Source organism: Nicotiana attenuata, unplaced genomic scaffold (assembly GCF_001879085.1).
Source record: "Nicotiana attenuata strain UT unplaced genomic scaffold, NIATTr2, whole genome shotgun sequence".
Taxonomy (NCBI): Eukaryota; Viridiplantae; Streptophyta; class Magnoliopsida; order Solanales; family Solanaceae; genus Nicotiana; species Nicotiana attenuata.
In genome coordinates this window covers 21383-40305 of record NW_017670430.1, presented here as the reverse complement: position 1 = coordinate 40305, position 18923 = coordinate 21383, and the positions used below count along the sequence as shown (strand labels likewise).

Here is an 18923-nt window from a genome sequence, read left to right as displayed (position 1 = left end):
ACGGCCACGCTAAGGGAGGCGAGGCTCGAAAAGTGCACTGACGAAATTGATAAGGAGGCTTCGAGCCTAGGGGACCGGGTCGTGGCGCTCGAGACTGAGAGGGCGCAGTTATTAGCTCAAGTTGAATCTGCCTCTGCCGTCATTCCTCGTCACGTGCATGAGCTTTGGGTCCACATCGAGGCCCAACGAGACATATACAAGGGTTTGTGGGAGGCGGGCAATGTTTCTGAGGCTGCTTATGAAGAAGCCCGGGCGAAGGCACGAGAGGCTCGTGTCAATTGTGGCTACGACCCTGTGATGCCAGAGGCCGGCGAGGACGCTGATGTTGAGGAGGAGTTTCCTGAAGACAATGATGGGGAGGACGATGGTGATGACATTGAGTGAAAAGTTACTTCTGCTCCAGTATTCTTCTTTTTTTCTTTTTTTTTTGTTTCGGGCCCGTTTTTGCCCTTTGTAAGGTGCGATTTTTAAGCACGTACATATAAATAAAACAGTTGTTTCGCCTTTGTATGTCCTTTGATTTTTTTCCCTTCCCCTTGTTTGTTACATCTTTTCATTTTGGCGTGGACCTTTGCATTTTTATGTGACGAGTCCCTGATTTTTCGATTCTGGAATCCAACCTTGACCGAATAGAGTAGGGTCTCATCGCGTGAGTCCGAACGAAGTCGCTTCAGACTCACACGTTCGGACGAAGTTGACTTCTCATTTGTCGATGGCCGTTGGTCGTAAGGGTGTTATTTCAAGCTAAGGCCGAAATGTTGACCCATCAGAATTCGAGCAAGGTTGAATTCTTCCTTTTGGCGATGGCCGTTGGACGTACGGGTGCTATCTCGAGCTAAGGTCGAAATGCTAACCCATTATATTTCGAGCGAGATCGAATTCTTGGTATAGCAATGGCCTTTGGATTTAGGGGTGTTATTTCGAGCTAAGGTCGAAATGTTAACCCTCTATATTTCGAGTGAGGTCGGATTCTTCTTTTAGCGATGACCTTTGGCCGTAGGGGTGTTATTTTGAGTTAAGGTCGAAATGATAACCATCTATATTTCGAGCGAGGTCGAATTCTTCCTTTTGGCGATGGTCGTTGGACATAGGGGTGTTTTTTCGACCTAAGGTCGAAATTTTAACCCTCTATATTTCGAACGAGGTCGAATTCTTCTTTTAGCGACGGTCTTTGGCCATAGGGGTGTTATTTCGAGTTAAGGTCGAAATGTTAACCCTCTATATTTCGAGCGAGGTCGAATTCTCCTTTTAGCGACGGCCTTTGGCCGTAGGGGTGTTATTTCGAGCTAAGGTCAAAATGTTAACCCTTTATCTTATTGTTGTAGATTTTGGAGCTTTATAGGTCATTGTTCTGTTTGTGCGTACATCGGGGTGGTCCCGACGCATTCGGTTTTGTTGCTATTGGAGAATATTCGATGTTCCTTGGGTGAGTCCTAGTTTTGCTTAACTTCACTTGCATTGGAGAATACTATGCGTCTCCTGGGTGAATCCCAGTTTGCTTAATTTTGCTTGCACTGGAGAATACTATGCATTTCCTAGGTGAGCCCCAGTTTGCTTAATTTCGCTTGCACTGGAGAATACTGCGGTGGAAAGCACAAAACGTTGCTCTATTTCATTCACTGGATAATGCCATACATGTTCGTTTCATACATATACTGAAGGAGTTTCCATGTATCTAGTCCCTTCATCTTTGGGCTTGGGGAAGCAGTCGGCAGGCGGGATGACGAATCATACTTAAACTTCAAGACGTTCCCTTTGTCGCCTTCGTTAGAAATCTCCCCAAGACGACCCAATAGTGAAAAAAAAACCCGGACGAGGGAATAAGAGTACGACTTGAGGGGGTCCTTCTTCAGAAGTCGAAGTATTTGAGGTGCGCGACATTCCAATTGTTTTGTAGTAGTTTCCCTTCCATTGTTTCTAGTTGGAATGCTTCTTCGTTTGCGTGCCCACGCGAGTGCTCGCATTCCTGTCTGAGCCAACAAAGGAGTGAAGATAAACCAAAATGAATTTTTTTGTTACCTCGACCTGACGAGTCAGTGAGAGAGAGAGTGATGTTGTGGTGTTACTTGCTCCGCCTGGTGCTCGGATGGTGGTTTTAGATTTGGCGGCTGTGTTCGGCTCCGTCGTTACCAGCGTCTAGGCTTCACATGGGTTGGGCCCGCCTCACTCGCTGAGGGGGTGAAATCGAGTCCCTGCCCGATCTCGTCCGATTTGTGCCAACAACAAGAGAAACATGTCATACTTCGTTCACATACCATCCAGTGTGTGGGGGAATGTGAAAATAGGGTAGGATGTGCCCATTCTTTCAGAAGACCGCCCAGCAAGCTGCTATCCTCTTTCAAGGGGTGGGAGTGCGGGTCAATATATAGGGTGAATACGTCGAATGAGGTTGTGGTCATGCCAGATGACCGTGATCCTATTCTGAGCGTGCATACGTCGCGCCAAACCTACTACCGCTCTTTCGAGTGGGTGTTTGTGTCGATAGGGTGAGGCCATGATAGCTTGGTAGTGACATTTTGTCGGTTCTAGATCTAAAGGAAACTAAGAAATTTGGCTAAGAAATCCCCACAGATAGCGCCAAATTGTTTAACCAAAAAATCGTTAAATTCTTTGAGTAAATCATTAGTAGGTAAGAGAGGGTAAATCTTAGCCAAACATAATTAACTCTAGATGTAGATATATTGGATAGACAAGTTGTAGAAGAATAAACAGATTTAATATTTCTTCAGATGATTATTGCATATCAAGTAGAAATGATAAGCTTACATTTATGACGGGATTACACTATAATCGTAAGAGCATGGAAGGAGAAGAAAGAAAGTTGTTGATAGCTGAGAGATCCATTTGGTTCTGTAATCATGGTCCCCTCTGTAGTATCCAGATCCCCCTTTATAATGGTCTCCTCCTCTCTATATATACTAACAATTTTCCCCTTTATCCAATGGTCTTTGACCGGCGTGCGTTCTCATGACTGAATCATTCATTACTTGCTCAAGAGATTACGCTTATTTTGCAATATAAGCTTTCTAGCGGCTTGACTCCAGCAGGGACCGTAATGCTCGTTGTCATTACGTCTCGTGGGCATGACCATGACAGGGTCGACCTCTTGCCGTCCCGTTTCATGATAACCATCTGGTGGTCAGATTTCGACCCATATAGACCTTCCCTGACACAAGCACTGCTCGGGGTCTATGAGATCCTTGTGAACTCTGAAGTGTCGGGGGGGCTTAAAGGAAATCCGTTGGCATTCATGTTCTGGCAAACGATCAGGGATTTGTATCCTTATTAATATTTTGGAAAAAATCATTTACGAGCAGTCGTTTGATTTATCTTCAATTCCTTTAAGCAGGATAGCTAAGCATTATAATTCTGCCTTTACTTTATAGGTAAAAGGTCCAAAATTGTCCCTCTACTATGGTATATTGTTTACTTCTTCCACCGTTATACTTTTCGTCCAAATCTATCCCTACCGTTAACAAAGTTTGCATAATTGCCCCTAACCCTAATGGATCTACACTGTGGTAGCTGGCCCCCTTAATTTTCTCCATGTCATATCACTATTCAAAAATATATTTTTTTATTACACTTATTTACTAAATCAACAAATTAAAAAAAAAACCAAAAAAAGTTGTTTCTTCTTCCTCCTCAATGCTTCTTCATCTTTGCTTTAAATATATCGATACAAACAAATTTTCTAACCAAACAGACTCAGATCGTCCACCTTTAAGGGGTTATCTATGTATTTGGCAAAAGTGAGCAAGCTTCTGTGCTGCTCATCAGCAGAACTCCTATCCTAAAGAATTCCATGAACTCCTCTCTCTGCATTCTCAATGCCAGTGCAGCATCCTCGTTTGGATTGGTAACTCCCTCCTCAAGTTAATCTCTTGATTTCTGTTTGGTATTACAGAAGCTCGGACACTTTTTCTTCTCATGGAGCGAGAATTCCTTCTTTCTTGACTACTAGGACCAAATTCTGGCCTGTTAAGTGCGAACACTCTTGATATTCTGCTGCTAGAGATGTTAGAACGAGCTGTAGCAACTCTTACTGGACTTTTGCCCCGATTTGAACCGGCCGCAGATGAGTCGACGAAGCGAAAATATTTTTTACCTCCATCGCCACCTTCTGCTTCCAAATCCTTACACGGCGGCAATGTGTGTGACCTGCCATGTGTTTGGTTGTAGAATTCAATAAGTTTCGGGAAATATTGGGTCCGGGGTTATGGGTAAAAATCATGGAACTTTTTAGGGGGAGGGGTAAGGAGATTGTACGGGGAAATGGAACTTTTTTTAGTCTAACTATTCAAATGCAGAATATTAGAGGTGTTGGGTGGGACCTGTTGACCTGGCAGCTGATATGGAAAAAATTGAGGGGGTCAGCTGCCACGATATAGATCCGTTAGGGTTAGGGGCTATTATGCAGACTTTGTTAACGATAGGGATAGATTTGGACGAAAAATATAACGGGTGCCAAAAGTAAACAATATACCATAGTAGAGGGATAATTTTGGACCTTTTCCCTACTTTATAATCATAGAATGAATAGATACTAATCTTTATCCTTCTGTTTTATGTTGAATGAAGTTGTCTTGGGCTTGCTGAGTTCATTTCGAACTCTGGCCTAGCTCAAATAATTGGGTTGTTGCTGCTCTGCCTCATTTTGTTCATGGGCTCGTTGTCATCCTCCATTAATCTCGCTGGTTTAATGTAGTCTTGGACCTAAATTCCAATCAGTCCAAATATTAGTGTCTTTACTATCTCTTTTATTGAACCTTTATTGTTATATTTGTGTGTTGGTATTAGCTAACAATATCTTAGTGAATGCTGTGCTTTCCTTTCATTATATTAGTACTAGATGGCCTGTGCCCGTGCTTTGCACGGGCATTTGTGCGAAATAGCAGTGCAGAAAATAACTTTGTTGTTTAGTTAGACTATGAAAAAATAAAAAACAGTATCACGAAGCTAAATATTAACATAATGTGCTTAATATTAACATAAAGTACATCATACATGTCTATATATTTACGAAACAAAGTTGTACAAGTACATTCTTTAGCTTGCTAGAAAGACCAAAACAGTCAGGATTGTTTAAGTTCATATTGGTGGTCCCACTAATCAAAAGATTTTGGATAAAATCTGGAGTTTAAGAGCTGCAGCTAACAACACATGCTTCATCTTGGTATTTACTGAAATACAAGGAAAAACAAGCATTAGAATTAGAACATAGTATACCAAGCTAAATCTCTGATCCACAATAAAAGCAATAGCATTAACATCAAGAAATATTGGTGAGGCGTAAAAGGGGAACTTCTCTTCCTCAACCTAAACATCAATAGAGAAACAAGGACCATATATTTACTTAGTATTAATGTTGAAATTAAAGCAAAATTTCGAACTTACCGAGGATTCAAAGGATAAAGTAAAAGCCACAAACTCAAGGTTATGAATGAGTACCAAACAAATAAATAAAGAAGAGGGGAAGATTTAAAATTTACCTTTACAGCTGTGCTAGGCGCAACTCGAATCACATTAACCAAGTTACTCCTAAGTCCTAAATAATCTAGTCCATCCTTCAGTATTTATAATATTATTGAATATCCCAGTAGAAGATTTCCACTACTTTCAACCACCAAATGTGTTCTTATTGTCTCCAGTGGAGCTACAATTGTCCTAGATATCTCCCCAGATATCTCCCCGTAATTGCACCACTAAGTAACCTCCTTAATGAAGGAGTTGACACCTTAATAATCTTTAGCCCACCTTTCTTCTTCTTCACAACCCCCTCTTCCTCCTCTTCATTGCCTACAATCTCAGGGAATGACAAATACTTCATATACAAATCAAAATAAGGTAACTTAAATCCACCATTTTTGTCCCGGGAATTCGGATTATTAGGTGATGAAACACCAAAAACCATAGACTGATGCAAACAAACCACCAACAAGAACAAAGTTTGAATCTTGTAGACTCCATTGAAAACCCAACTGATAATTACACAAATTCACATTTCAACACTTGCATTTCCCTTCTACCCATCGTGTGTATCAAAAAGTCAGGCTGACCTGCTTCCTGAGCAATTATTCAATTTTATATAGAATAATTCTTCTACTTGGGGTGCACAAATCCCCTTGTACTTGCCTCAAACATTAAATTTGTCATGCTGATGGTCAGAAAGTCAATTTCTTACAATGAGATCATCATGGAAAGCTGAATAGTTGACTATGTAGACTGTCACATCTTATGTAACTAAGAGTTAGATAGAATGTACTACAAATTAAATGCCTATAACTCGGGAATGGACTCATCATTGGTGAATTTCTCCGATGAGCAGAAGAAAATGGCAAGAAATGCTTCAAATGGAAGGGTCTTTACTATGATAAAGATGGACATTTCTGAAATTTATCGTACTAAGAATGTCAAGCATCTACCACGAAGTTGTACAAACTCCATAATAAAGGAACCTCAATAAGGGGACATTGCTTACCTCTGTGATGTCAATGGAACTTCTCAATGAAAATAATCTCACATCTTCAAGCTGCAAAAAAGCCAAGAAGTATTACAAAGAGAAACTTCTCATCAATTAAAAATGCAACACAATAAACAACAACAAAAAATATGGAAGGCCATTTAACTTCACCAGCAAATTCACAACCATTACAAAGTGAAAAATTAAAGCTGATAGCACACATTTGACTGCCAAAAATATAAGCTTCTTGTCAATATTTCAAACTTCAAATTGAGTGCCAATGTCACTCTTCCGAGTGAAGTTAATAGAGTTTTTGACTAAAATCGTCCCTAATCTATGAGGGTGGGTTCATTTTTGTCCTTCAAATATAACCTAGAGCATCTTTAATCCTTTAACTTTGCTTAAGTGGAGCACATTTAGTCTCACTAACAGAATCAAGTTAAAAACTAATGGAAGGGGCAAATTTTTGGTGCTTTCCTTGAAACTTCTTAAATAATATCCCTAGGGGTTCTGTAATTTTATTAATTTAAAATAGTGACACCCCCACCTTTTAACCAAGGAGCAATTAATGTACGAGACATATTTTTTTAAAATAAACTATCATATGTGCAGAATTCAACTAACAGTGTTATCCATATCCTTGACTGAGGCACGTTTTCTTTCCTTCTCCCTTCTTCATCTCTTAGGACAAGGTGAAACTAATTTAACCTTTATCAATAGCAGTTCTATAGACCTTTAGCAATAGCAGTTATGTAGAGATTAAAGAATGAGTAACTGTTGATGGAACCAACATTCAGTTCGGACTCACGCATGAAATTGATGGAACCATCGTACTTAATGTTAGTAACGGTGGTCTGAAATAGGTTTTTGATGTCGGTAGTGAAATAAAGAATGAGTACTTAAATTGGGAGAGTAATATCTAAGAAATACCACTCACTGAAGATGAAATTAAAACGCCGATTAAAGGAAAATCGGTCCTTGAAGTCGTCGATTTGGAATGTGGAGCGAAGTGGAGATTTGGGATGGATGATCATTTACACATTCATTTTGCTGGATCAAGTTTTCTAGATCCTCTTCTTCGTCGGACGATTCTCTGTCCCTCATCATCTTGTTACGGATTTCAAATGTGCATTTCGCAACTTCGATATGTTTTTCTTATACTCTACGTTGTCACTGGAAACGGAGGGGAGTGCATGTTTTTGTTGACAGTGAGCTAAGAACAATGATAATATTTGTTTGGTGCGTGGTTCTGTCAAGTTAACAATTGTTGTTTGTGATTTGTAAAGAATTTCTAAGAGGCAAGGGTGTGGCCGAAGGAAGTACTACCAAATTAATCATGAGAGCGCAGTAAATTATCGTTTGTCCATATAAAAAAATGACCCGCCATATTATTTGAGAAAGCTTCAGGGAAAGCACCGTTAGAAAATTTGCCCCTTCCGTTAGTTTTTAACTTGATTTTGTTAGTGAGACTAAAGGTGCTCCACTTTAGCAAAGTTAAGGGATTAAAGATGCTCTAGGTTATATTTGAAGGACAAAAATAAACCTACTTCCATAGATAAGGGACAATTTTAGTCAAAAACTTGAAGTTAATACCTGAAAAATAGTTTTTGAATCATAAAATTAACAATTTAGAAACTAATAGAAACAGAAACAAAAAGGGACTAATATTCAACCGGAGCTTCGTCTATTTTTCAGGCATTTCAGAAAGTTTCTTTAAAAATAAAGTGTACATTTTATAACCTTAGCATTTAATTTATTCGTAGAGTAGACAATCTATACAGCATAACATGAAATATAAAGCACAACTATAAAAAAGTGCAGAAATTACATCTTACAGTCGAGGCAGTCTCCCTTTTCCCACCACCTGGAGCGACTTCTATTTTCGAAAGCCTATGAAATCAAAATTATGTGATCATTATATTCCAAATAAAAGGATCACAAAAATTCGAATATGTCATGTATTGAGAAATTAAAATTCACATAATATCAGTAGTTATGAGTCGTGGAAAATATGTAAACAGGTGCGCCTAAAATTAAAAGAGCAATCTGGTTGCAAAATCGTCATAGATCGAGGAAGAAGAAGAGAATCAGTTGCTTTTACAAGGTTCAATTCGAGGAAGCCTAAACAATTAGAAAACGATTATAATCACGTAACAGCAAGAACAAGAGAATCAATAGATTTTAAGTGATTTCCTCGGAATAATATAACTCCAAGAAGAATCAACTCAAATTTATCTTTGAAAAACAAAGATGACATTGATCTTCCCTTAAAAAAGTCAGCTGAGATTAATCTTCAAGAAAAAATCAGATCAAATTAGCTTTTAAAAGAAATATCAATGTAGTGACAGACTATAAATCTTAGTCGAAATCTCATCAGAAATAACAAAATATAAAATAGTAGTATAATTTGAAGAAAATAGTAGCACCGTTTATTGTGGGAACATAAAACATACATGAGCAAATTAGACAAACTGACCAATATATATGCAGAAATTCAACAAAGAATTACCCAAAATTTCAAGATGTACAAATATATTTTAAAATAATGGATCGAAACACATGAATAGCTCAGGAAACAAAGGAATATTCAAAGAAGGTTATATTAGATGAAATCTTGTAAGTTGTTATTATATAACTAAAGGTACCAATTCAAAAACAAATCCTTTCAGCAAGCAAATATATCATCAACTACATGTAAAAGTTAAAACGATAGCAAATAAACAATTGGTAAGTTCCTTCAGGCATATCAGCAAACACCTTGACTACAACACTGTGTGTACTCCCACAGAGGCTGCTACACAATTATTCACATGCATGTGCAGAATCGGTACAGAGAAGATGAAGAAAGACCAACAAAAAGTCATGAAAATGTCTATTCAAGACTTGATAAAAAAGAAATTCATTCAGGATCGGTGAAGAGAAACATAAAAATTTAATAATGCAAAAACAGATCATCTGAACCAACAACCAACATCGGAATATTTCTTAATTAGGTCTTCTTGATTTGTTCATAGTATGCAATTAATTAGAAACTATGTCGCTCTTAGAATTCCCAAAACATAAAAGATAAAAAAACAAAATCAATCAGAAATAATACGCAAAGAGGAAGAAGAAGAACAATAAAACTCACTATAAAGAGGGGGGGAAGAAAGCAGAAGAACGATGAAGCGAGAACTGGAAATGGGGGGCTTCTCTGATGACAAAGAAGAACGCAAGTGGAGCAAAATCTAAAGAGACGTGGTGTTTAAAGTTGGACACGTGGAAATCTATAAGTCAGTATTTTTACCAAAATACCACCATTTTAAAATTAACATTTACGGAAGTACCCTTGGTCGTACCAAGGGACTTTCATTTGTTATCTATATTATATTAAAAGCACGAAGGCCCTTAGCGAAATGTCGTTCGCCTTTTTTACCCTTTTAAAATAAGTTTCACATTGGACAAATATGTAATTTTAGTTACTTTCCTAATATTTAGCACTTTAAAATCGAGTGAAAATTTAATTATGACCTAAGTTTGAAGCATTAAGGATGTAACATAAGATAAAAGCTATTCAAAAGAAGTTATTATTATTATTTTTCTTTAAATGATAGCTTTCTATAATTTTAGTATAGTATTACATTGTTTTTTATAATTCAATATTAGTTATTTAAAACTTTATGTTGTTATTTATCGATATTTTTATAGGAGCTATAGTTCTACCTCATCACTCACAAATTTCTAAAAGATCAAAAGATTCAAAATCTTAATTTATTTTCTTATCTTTAAATAATTATGGTAAAATTTCTTTTTTATGTTTTATTTGTTTATAGTATTTGGTAATAAAGATAACAATAATTTTTAGAAGATATTTTACTCCTCATAAATCATAATAAGGTATATAAAAATTTATGTGGAGTATATTCTTTGTTTTTTTGAGCTAGCTTAGTGAGATTAACATTCATTAATTTTAGGAACTTATACTTTTTCAATATTTAACTCAAACACATTATTTAATAATATTTACGTAATTTTCAAAAATTAAATATTTATTGTTATAGGTACACGCGCAAAGCGCGTACCCTAAGACTAGTATAGTAAAAAAGTATGGACCTAGTTAGAATCAATCAGGCTTAGAGTCTTTACAAGTTTAATTCGATAATTTCAGCATTAACGTTGTAATTCTCTGATTCACTTCATAGTTTCAAATTGTCTAATAACACTTTTATCAACTTAACCACTAATCATCTCACAAAGTGTGACGATCTAATAGATCGCTTTGAGTACTAGCTCTATTTTCTATGTTTAGAGAGCTCCCGTAGCTTTATTTGATGAGTTATGACTTGCATGTGTGGCCCGTGTCATTTTTTGGAAAGCTATTATATGAAATTTAAAAAAATGTGATTTTTTACTTAAAATGAGGCTAGAGTTAGACTACGATCAACATTTTTGGTAAATGATCTCAATTTGGTGTTTTGATGATTCCGGTAGGTTCGTATGATATTTTTGGACTCGTACGCATGTTTGGTTGGGGTTGCAGGTGACCCGAGGGTGTTTCGGCGCATTATGTGAAAGAATGAAAAATTTGGTTTTAAACTTGAAATTCTTGAATTTTGACGATCGATTCTTGATATTTGATGTTGTTTTGATGATTTGAGATAACGACTGAGTTTGATGATGTTATTACACTTGTGTAAATATTCGGATTGAATCCCGAGGGGCTCGGGTTAGTTTTGAATGTGTTTTGGAAGGAATTGAACCACTGTTGGAAACATCTGGTGCATCAGTCTGCAAGTCTCGCAAATGCGATGACCTGTTCGCAATTGCAAGTCCCGCTTTTGCGAAGTAGGGCTCGCAAATGTGATAACTGGGAGGGGTTGTGATCTTCAAAAACGCGAAGTGCATGCCGCAAATGCGAGCTGGGGGGCATCGCTTTTGCGATGGAAAGGTCGCAAATGCGACTGGAAGCTGGGATGGACAGCCTCATATTTGGGAAGGCTATCTCACTTTTGCGAGTAAGGGACTACAAATGCAACTATTTTGTCGCAAATGCGATATCAAAGGAGTTGGGAAGATGTTCGCTTTTGCAAACAGTGGTTCTGTTTTGCGAACATTGCAAATGCGAACAAGAGTTCGAAATTGCAATACCGGCAGCTGGGAAAAAGTTGGAAAATCAGGACTTATCTTATTTTACATTATTTTTCAATCCTAAACTCTCTAGAGGCAATAGTTGAAGAGAATTTTCTTCTCAAATTCATTGGTAAGCAACTTTAACTAGTTTTCCATTAAAATGAATTACTTTTCCATGAATTTAATCATCAAATCTATGATTTTCAAAGTAGAAATTAGGAGTTTTGGGTAGAATTTTAAAATTTAAAAAATTGAGATTTAGACCTTGAATTAATGTTGGATTTTAAAATAAATCACATAGCCGGGCTTGGGGGTGAATGGGTAATTATGATTTGGTCCGAATCTCGAATTTCGACCAGGTGGATCCGGGCTCGACTTTTGTTGATATTTTCAACTTAGTTAAAGATTGAACTTTTCTCATTCGTGGGAAGTTTATAAAGCTTGTTTTGGATTGTTTGGATAATATTTCGCTAGATTCGGTTAGTTTGAAGACTTGTTCTAAAGAAAAAGTAGTGGTTGATCGTTGATTTGATTCCAGAAAGAGGTAAGTGTCTTGATTAACCTTGACTTGTGGAAATTAGGACTTCATTGGTCTATGTACCGCGTGATTTATATATGGGAACGACGTATATGCAATGTGACAAGTGTATATGCGTTGTCGTGGGTTTAAGCATGCGAGGTGAACTATTTAAATGTGTATTTCAATTATATCATGCCTTTTTTTTTCCGTGTTATGCCTTAATTGTTACATGTCTTTACTTATTAAATACATGTCTTCATTGCTACATGCCTCTATTTTCTACATGTTCCATGTATTCATATTTTTATTTATTGTCCGTTTTTGCTTGTTATACGCCCCACATGTTACTAGGTAGAAGCTATTACTTGTTCTACGCTCCTAATTGTCTATTTGCCCTTGCTTTCAATTTCATTTCGACTTGTTATATTGCTTTTCCTTAGAGTAACTATACATTTTGGATCCTTTTACGTACATTATGAGATACGCCGTAGTTATTAGTAGTTTTACTATTATATTTAGGATCAGGTTGCACGTCGCAACAGATATTGATATGGTATATGTCACGATCCAAAATTTATTAAAGGTCGTGATAGCGCCTAACACCGCTGTCAGGCAAGCCAACAATAATTGATTAACTTAATTACTTATTTTAGTATTTGAATTCACGGTTTCCTTCAATTTAATAGTAAAAGATGAAATTTACGGAGTAAATAATAATATTTTAACAATTTCAATACTGAACAACCCCCAAATCACCCCAAGACCCGGTGTCACAAGTGCATGTGCATCAACTATGAAGATAAAATAGAATACAGCATATGTCTGGAATACAAATTAGATAGGAAAGACAAAAATAACTCTGAAGGAGACTCTGCTGACTGCGGATCGTGACATGGAATGCAGCTCACCTAAGTCCCAGCATTAACCACGCCTCTGCGCCCACAAGGCAACTAAACATATATGTGCATGTACAATAAAATGTGCAGCAAGTGTAGTATGAGCGCATAAATCAACGTGTACCCAGTAAGTATCCAATCTAACCTCGAAGAAGTAGTGACGAGGGGTCGACTCCGACACTTACTATGGGCTATAAATAAAATACCACTAATATAATTAAGCATGGATTACATAGAACGCTTGTAAGCTCAATATCATGAAGTAAGTAAACAATTCCTTTTATTAATAAGAAATTTCCAAATTTATTTTTCATCATTTAATAATTTATATCTCAGGCCAGTGAAGCAATATCAATTATTATAAATTCCAAAGAAACCAATGCAATTATGCGCAAATCATGCCGAGGTCGTATGGCCCGATCCAACAAATAAATATAAATTGGGCACTGCCGAGGGTCGAACGGCACGAACCAACATATAAATATAAACTATGCACTGCCGAGTGTCGAACGACACGAACCATAGATGCATTTATTTAACCTGTCGAGGAGAACGTCCCGCTCCCATGAGAGTAGTGGAAATTTACCCCGCTCGCAGAATATATATGCGGTTGAACATATATTTCTCAAATTATTATAATATTACTCAATCTTTTCAAAAATACGAAGTTCAAACGAAAACTTTTAGAATCTCAAATTCCTCAATTTCAACTCTTTCCAATAAAATTAATAAGCAACTAAATCTCAATTCTTCTCAATGCAAATAATAACACATAAATCAAATAACAATATTAACAAGGCATGGTGTAAACCTAAAACTATCCGGACATAGGCATAGCTAGTAGTTACGTGCGGACTCTCGTCACCTCGTGCGTAGGAAGCCCCCACGAATAGAAGCACATATTAATTTAGTTCACCTATGGGGTTAATTCTCTTTTACAAGGTTAGAAAAGAGACTTACGTTGCTCCGAAATTCCATAACTGGCTCCCAAGCCCTTCCAACAACTCAAACCGATGACCAACGCTCCAAAACTAGTCAATAAATGTGCAAACCCATAAATATATATACTAATACTCATTATAGTCCAATTTATAACAATTCCCAACTCCGCTCGAAAAGTCGATAAAATCGCCCTCAAGCCCATGTGCCCGGATTCCAAAACTTTTTGAAGATAAACATTACCCATAACCCCACGAACTCAAATATATAATTAATTTCCAATTCCTTGCCCAAATTCGCGGTCAAAAATTTAACAATACCAATTTTTAGGTTTTTCTTCAAAATCCCAAATTTCTATAAATTTTCATGTCTAAATCCATATATAAACCTTGTATCTAACTCACAACTAGTAGAAATCACTTACCTCTTGATGATAATGGAACCCTTCTCAAAATGCTCTCAAAAATCGCCTAAGTCCAAGTGGGAAATTAGGGAAATGAGCTAAGTCTCAGAATAAAAAGCCCTTGGCTCCAGTCGCAAATGTCGCATTTGCGACAGGGGGTTGGCAAATGCGAACAAAGCATCGCAAATGCCACCCCTGACAGACCAGGCCTTCATCGCAAATGCGATAAAGAGTTCGCAAATGCGAACTCTTTAGGCTTCGCAAAAGCGACCTGTCTCGCAAATGCGTTCCCTTCTCTCAGCAGCACAGGTTCGCAAATGCGAGGACTACCTCGCAAATGTGGTAGTCGCATTTGCGACCAAAACATCGCAATCACGATCATACCAGAATCAGCACTCCAAATTCTTAACAAAACACTTCGAAGCCAATACGAAACTTACTCGAGCCCCCCAAGGCTCCAAACCAAACACCCACACAAGTCTAAAAATATAACACAAACTTGCTCGAGGCCTTAAATCACATCAAACAATGTTGAATTCTTCATTTTTTTGATTTGATTTTTTTTATTTTGTGAACAGTATCTCTCTGTTATGAATCGCACCTCAATTCAAGCTTAATGAACTTTAGAACTTCAAACTTATACATTTAATGCCGAAACCTATCCAATCACGTCCGATTGACCTCAAATTTTGCACAAAAGTCACATTCGAAAATATGGACCTACTCCAACTTCCAGAATCGAAATCCGACCCCGATATCAAAAAGTCCACTCCCGGTCAAACTTCTAAAAGAACCTTCAAATTTCTAACATTCGCCAAATGACCCAAAAATGACCTACGGACTTCCAAATCCACATCCGGATGTGCTCCCAGTACCAGAATCACCATAAGGAGCTATTCCAGACTCAGAATCTCAAATGGATATCGATAACATGGAAATGCACTTCAACCCAAATTTATAAAATTCTTCAAAAATACTAACTTCCACAATAGGCGCTGAAACGCTCCCGGGTCATCCAAACCCGATCCGGACATACGCCCAAGTCTAAAATTATTATACGAACCTATTGGAACCTTCAAATCCCGATTCCAAGGTCGCTTACTCAAAAATCACATTTTAGTCAATTCTTCCAACTTAAAGCTCCCGAAATGAGAATTTTCTTTCCAAATCAACTCCGAACTTCCGGAAATTCAATTTTGGCCACGCGTGCAAGTTATAATACCTGAAGTGAAGCTGCTCATGACCTCAAACTTACGAACAAAGCGCTAGAGCTCAAACGACCAGTCGGGTCGCTGCAATATATGAGATCTTGTTGCATGCCGCAACGGTGTTGATATGATATATGGATCGGGTTGCATGCCGCAACAGTATTGATATCGTATATGAGATCGGGTTTCACGAAGCAACGGTAGTGGGATATATGAGTAGGTAGGGTTGCGCACCGCAACAGAGAAGTTATATTATGATTGTTCTCGATTGTTGGTTCCATTTCCAAGTTGTATTGTGAAATTGAGCATAGATGATATTCTGGGGCCCTCTATTGTGTATTTCTTGTTCCGATTTCATGTTAATTGCTATTTCTTGTTTTCTACTTATACTCATACATATTTATGGTGAGCGCCTTGTTATAGCCTTGTCGCTACTTCGTCGAAGTTAGGCTCGATAGTTACGAAGTACATGGGGTCAATTGTACTCATACTACACTTCTACACTTCTTGTGCAGATTCACGTGTTGGTCCCAGCGGTGCTTAGTGGAGATTTGCTCGAACTGTCATTATTAGGAGACTTGAGATAGAGTTGCACGGCGTTCACAGACCCTGAAGTCCCCTTCTTACCTATTATATTGTTTATTTCATTTCGGACAATTGTATTTTATGTCAGACCTTGTTTGTAGTACTTTTAGCAGCTCATGTACTTGTAACACCAGTTTTTGGGTTTAGACTATACTGCATTGGTTTCAGATTATCATATTACAAGTATTTCAGACTTATATTCTTAATCATTTGCTTCTAAATTGTTAAATTGAATAACTGATTAGCTAGTATTGACTTGCCTAGCAAGAACATTTTAAGCATTATCACGGTCGTGTGGTTGGGATTTTGGGTCGTGACACAAAGTATTTTGCAGAAGGATTTTCAACTTAAAATGTAAACTAGCAAGGTCCAAATAATCTTTGGAAGACAAAACGACAAAATGGGCTAGCCTGCCTAGCTATTTTTAGAAAATAAAAGGAAAAGAAAGGGTAACTTACACAAATGTCCCAAATAAATCTCAACATACTAACCTCTAGCCATTAGTCATAGACTTACCAAAACTAGCCCACAAAAATTGAAAAACCAAATAATAGGGTTCTTTCTCTCAAAGAATCACATGCAAAAATCACCTTTCATATTTTTAAGCGTGATTAGCAACATTAGATACAAGACGGAAAGGAAATTTCATGGACGGGGTAGCAAATAAGGTGATGAAATACAAAAATCTATACAATATTCCAAAAATCAAAACAAAAAATGAACTTTTTCAATGGGTATAGTTGAAATTCATTGAAAATATATAGATAGTCAATAAACAAAATTTGAGGAAGATTGGAGGTGATTTGGACTGGTTTTGTATCAAAATTCGTAATTAAATCGAGTTAAAAAAAGTCTTCTGCGACACATTATCAAACATGTATCAAGCATGTATCACACACACAGGTATACATGGATATACATGTGATACACAATTGATACAAATATGATACATATGTGATACACAAATGATAAACAATGTGATACACATATCAATTTTTTCATGTTCAGCTTTTACTTCGAATTTTCAATTCAAACCACCTCAAAACTTCACCAAATCATCCCAAAACTGAGATTCAAGCTCCTTAAGTTGTGCCCAATCTATTCTAATAACACCCACTCAAAACAAAGCAAAAATTTGATATTTCTTTGCTACAAATAACTAATTGGCTAATTTGGCTAATATTAGTAATATTTTAATTGGCCAATTTTTGTAATGAGCAACTTATAAATGGACATAGCTGGTAATTTCCCAAAAAAGAAATAGGATCTCAAAATTGACTGGCCCAAACATTTATGGCCCAATACTCAAAAGAGATTTCTGCCCCTTTTAAAGGAACCCCAAGTAAGTAAAAGAACTAAGTGGGTGTTTGGACATAAGAATTCTAAAATTCCAAAATAGGGTGAAAAAAAATTTCACATGAAAATGGGATTTGAAATTTAGAATTGTGTTTGGACATGAATATAATTGTGGGTTGTTTTTGAAGTTTTGTGAGTGAATTGAGTAAAATTTTGAAAAACGGCTTTTTGGAGTTTTTCAAATTTTTGAAAATTTCCAAAATGCATCTTCAAGTGAAAATTAAAAATTTTATGAACAAACGCTGATTTCGAAAAAAGTAAAATTCTTTTGGAAAATAGGAAAAAAATTCTTATGTCCAAACGGGCTCTAAGTTTATTAGACTTATTTTACTTAACCTAATTTAATCCCTCTAAATATAAAGGTATACGTGATGGTAACTTCTCTTATATTTTTATTCTCACTTACATTTTATTAGTTATAACGTTCTATCAAGTCCTCATCATGTAAATTCGACAACTATCTCTTCTTTAATTTCTCTAACCAACTTATGACATACGAGCTTCTTTAATGATTTGGGTTTTAACTTTCTGTTACACTAATAATTAGAACAATAGACAATTATCCCCATCTTTTAGAGTGAGTTTAAGGAACTATCTTTAAATAGATTTTATGGGATGTCTCACACCTTCCACTTAGAATAATTTGAACCCTTACCTAGAATTTTACTGATTTAGTAGACTATTAAGAATTGATCTTTATCCGACTTATTGTACCCTAATATATCTTAAATATTAGGTGGCGACTCCTTATCTTCATGAACCTCGGGATTACCATTATGTTGAATATTGTCTTAACTAGTGTAAAATAGGGCGTGTCAATGGATCTTCATCTAGTTTGTGAGTCATTAACTCTGGTGGAATACTTTTCATATTTGAATGCAACCAAGAAAAACAATTAGAGTTAGCTCGCACAAAACTCAATTAACTTACGTTTTAGCTCTGGGCTTAGCTTTGTCCCAATGTAAACTTTTCTCTCGGGCTAGTAGAAAACTAAAATAACAGCCTCTAGCTCCTCCGATGATGTTTTGATAGTATCATTTTCCTCCGATTCTGAATCACATCAGGTTTTGCATCTTTTTCAGCTTCGTTTCCCGTATATGATGTTGCAGTTACTGAGAGTTTGATGTGCTCCTTAGCTTGGCACTATAATTGGTATTTCTCTTCTCCATCCTTGGTTGCATTGGTTGCACCACTTGCTACAACCACAATATTTGTTTCTCGTACTGCTCGATGATCTCCCTTGATCTGACGAATTCCCTATTGTGATGGAAATTTAATAACTTGTTGTAAAGTCGATGGTACTGCATCCATTTCGTGAATCCATGGTCTTCCTAGAATCATGTTATAAGCTATATCAGCTTTCACCACTTGAAATTTGGTGTCTTTCACCACCCTTCTGTGAAATTTGACAATCTAACTTCTCTCTTTGTTAATACACTTGAAT

The 18923-nt window shown here is 36.8% G+C and overlaps 1 long non-coding RNA gene across 1 annotated transcript; it reads right to left on the bottom strand.

Moving 5' to 3' along the window:
• Positions 1–4939: 4939 nt before the first annotated feature.
• LOC109239286 lies at positions 4940–9681 on the bottom strand. Its single transcript, XR_002069875.1, has 4 exons — positions 9594–9681; positions 8292–8353; positions 6482–6532; positions 4940–5183 (listed from the first exon to the last, which is right to left on the bottom strand). It is a non-coding gene; the product is annotated as an uncharacterized LOC109239286 (long non-coding RNA).
• Positions 9682–18923: the final 9242 nt, after the last annotated feature.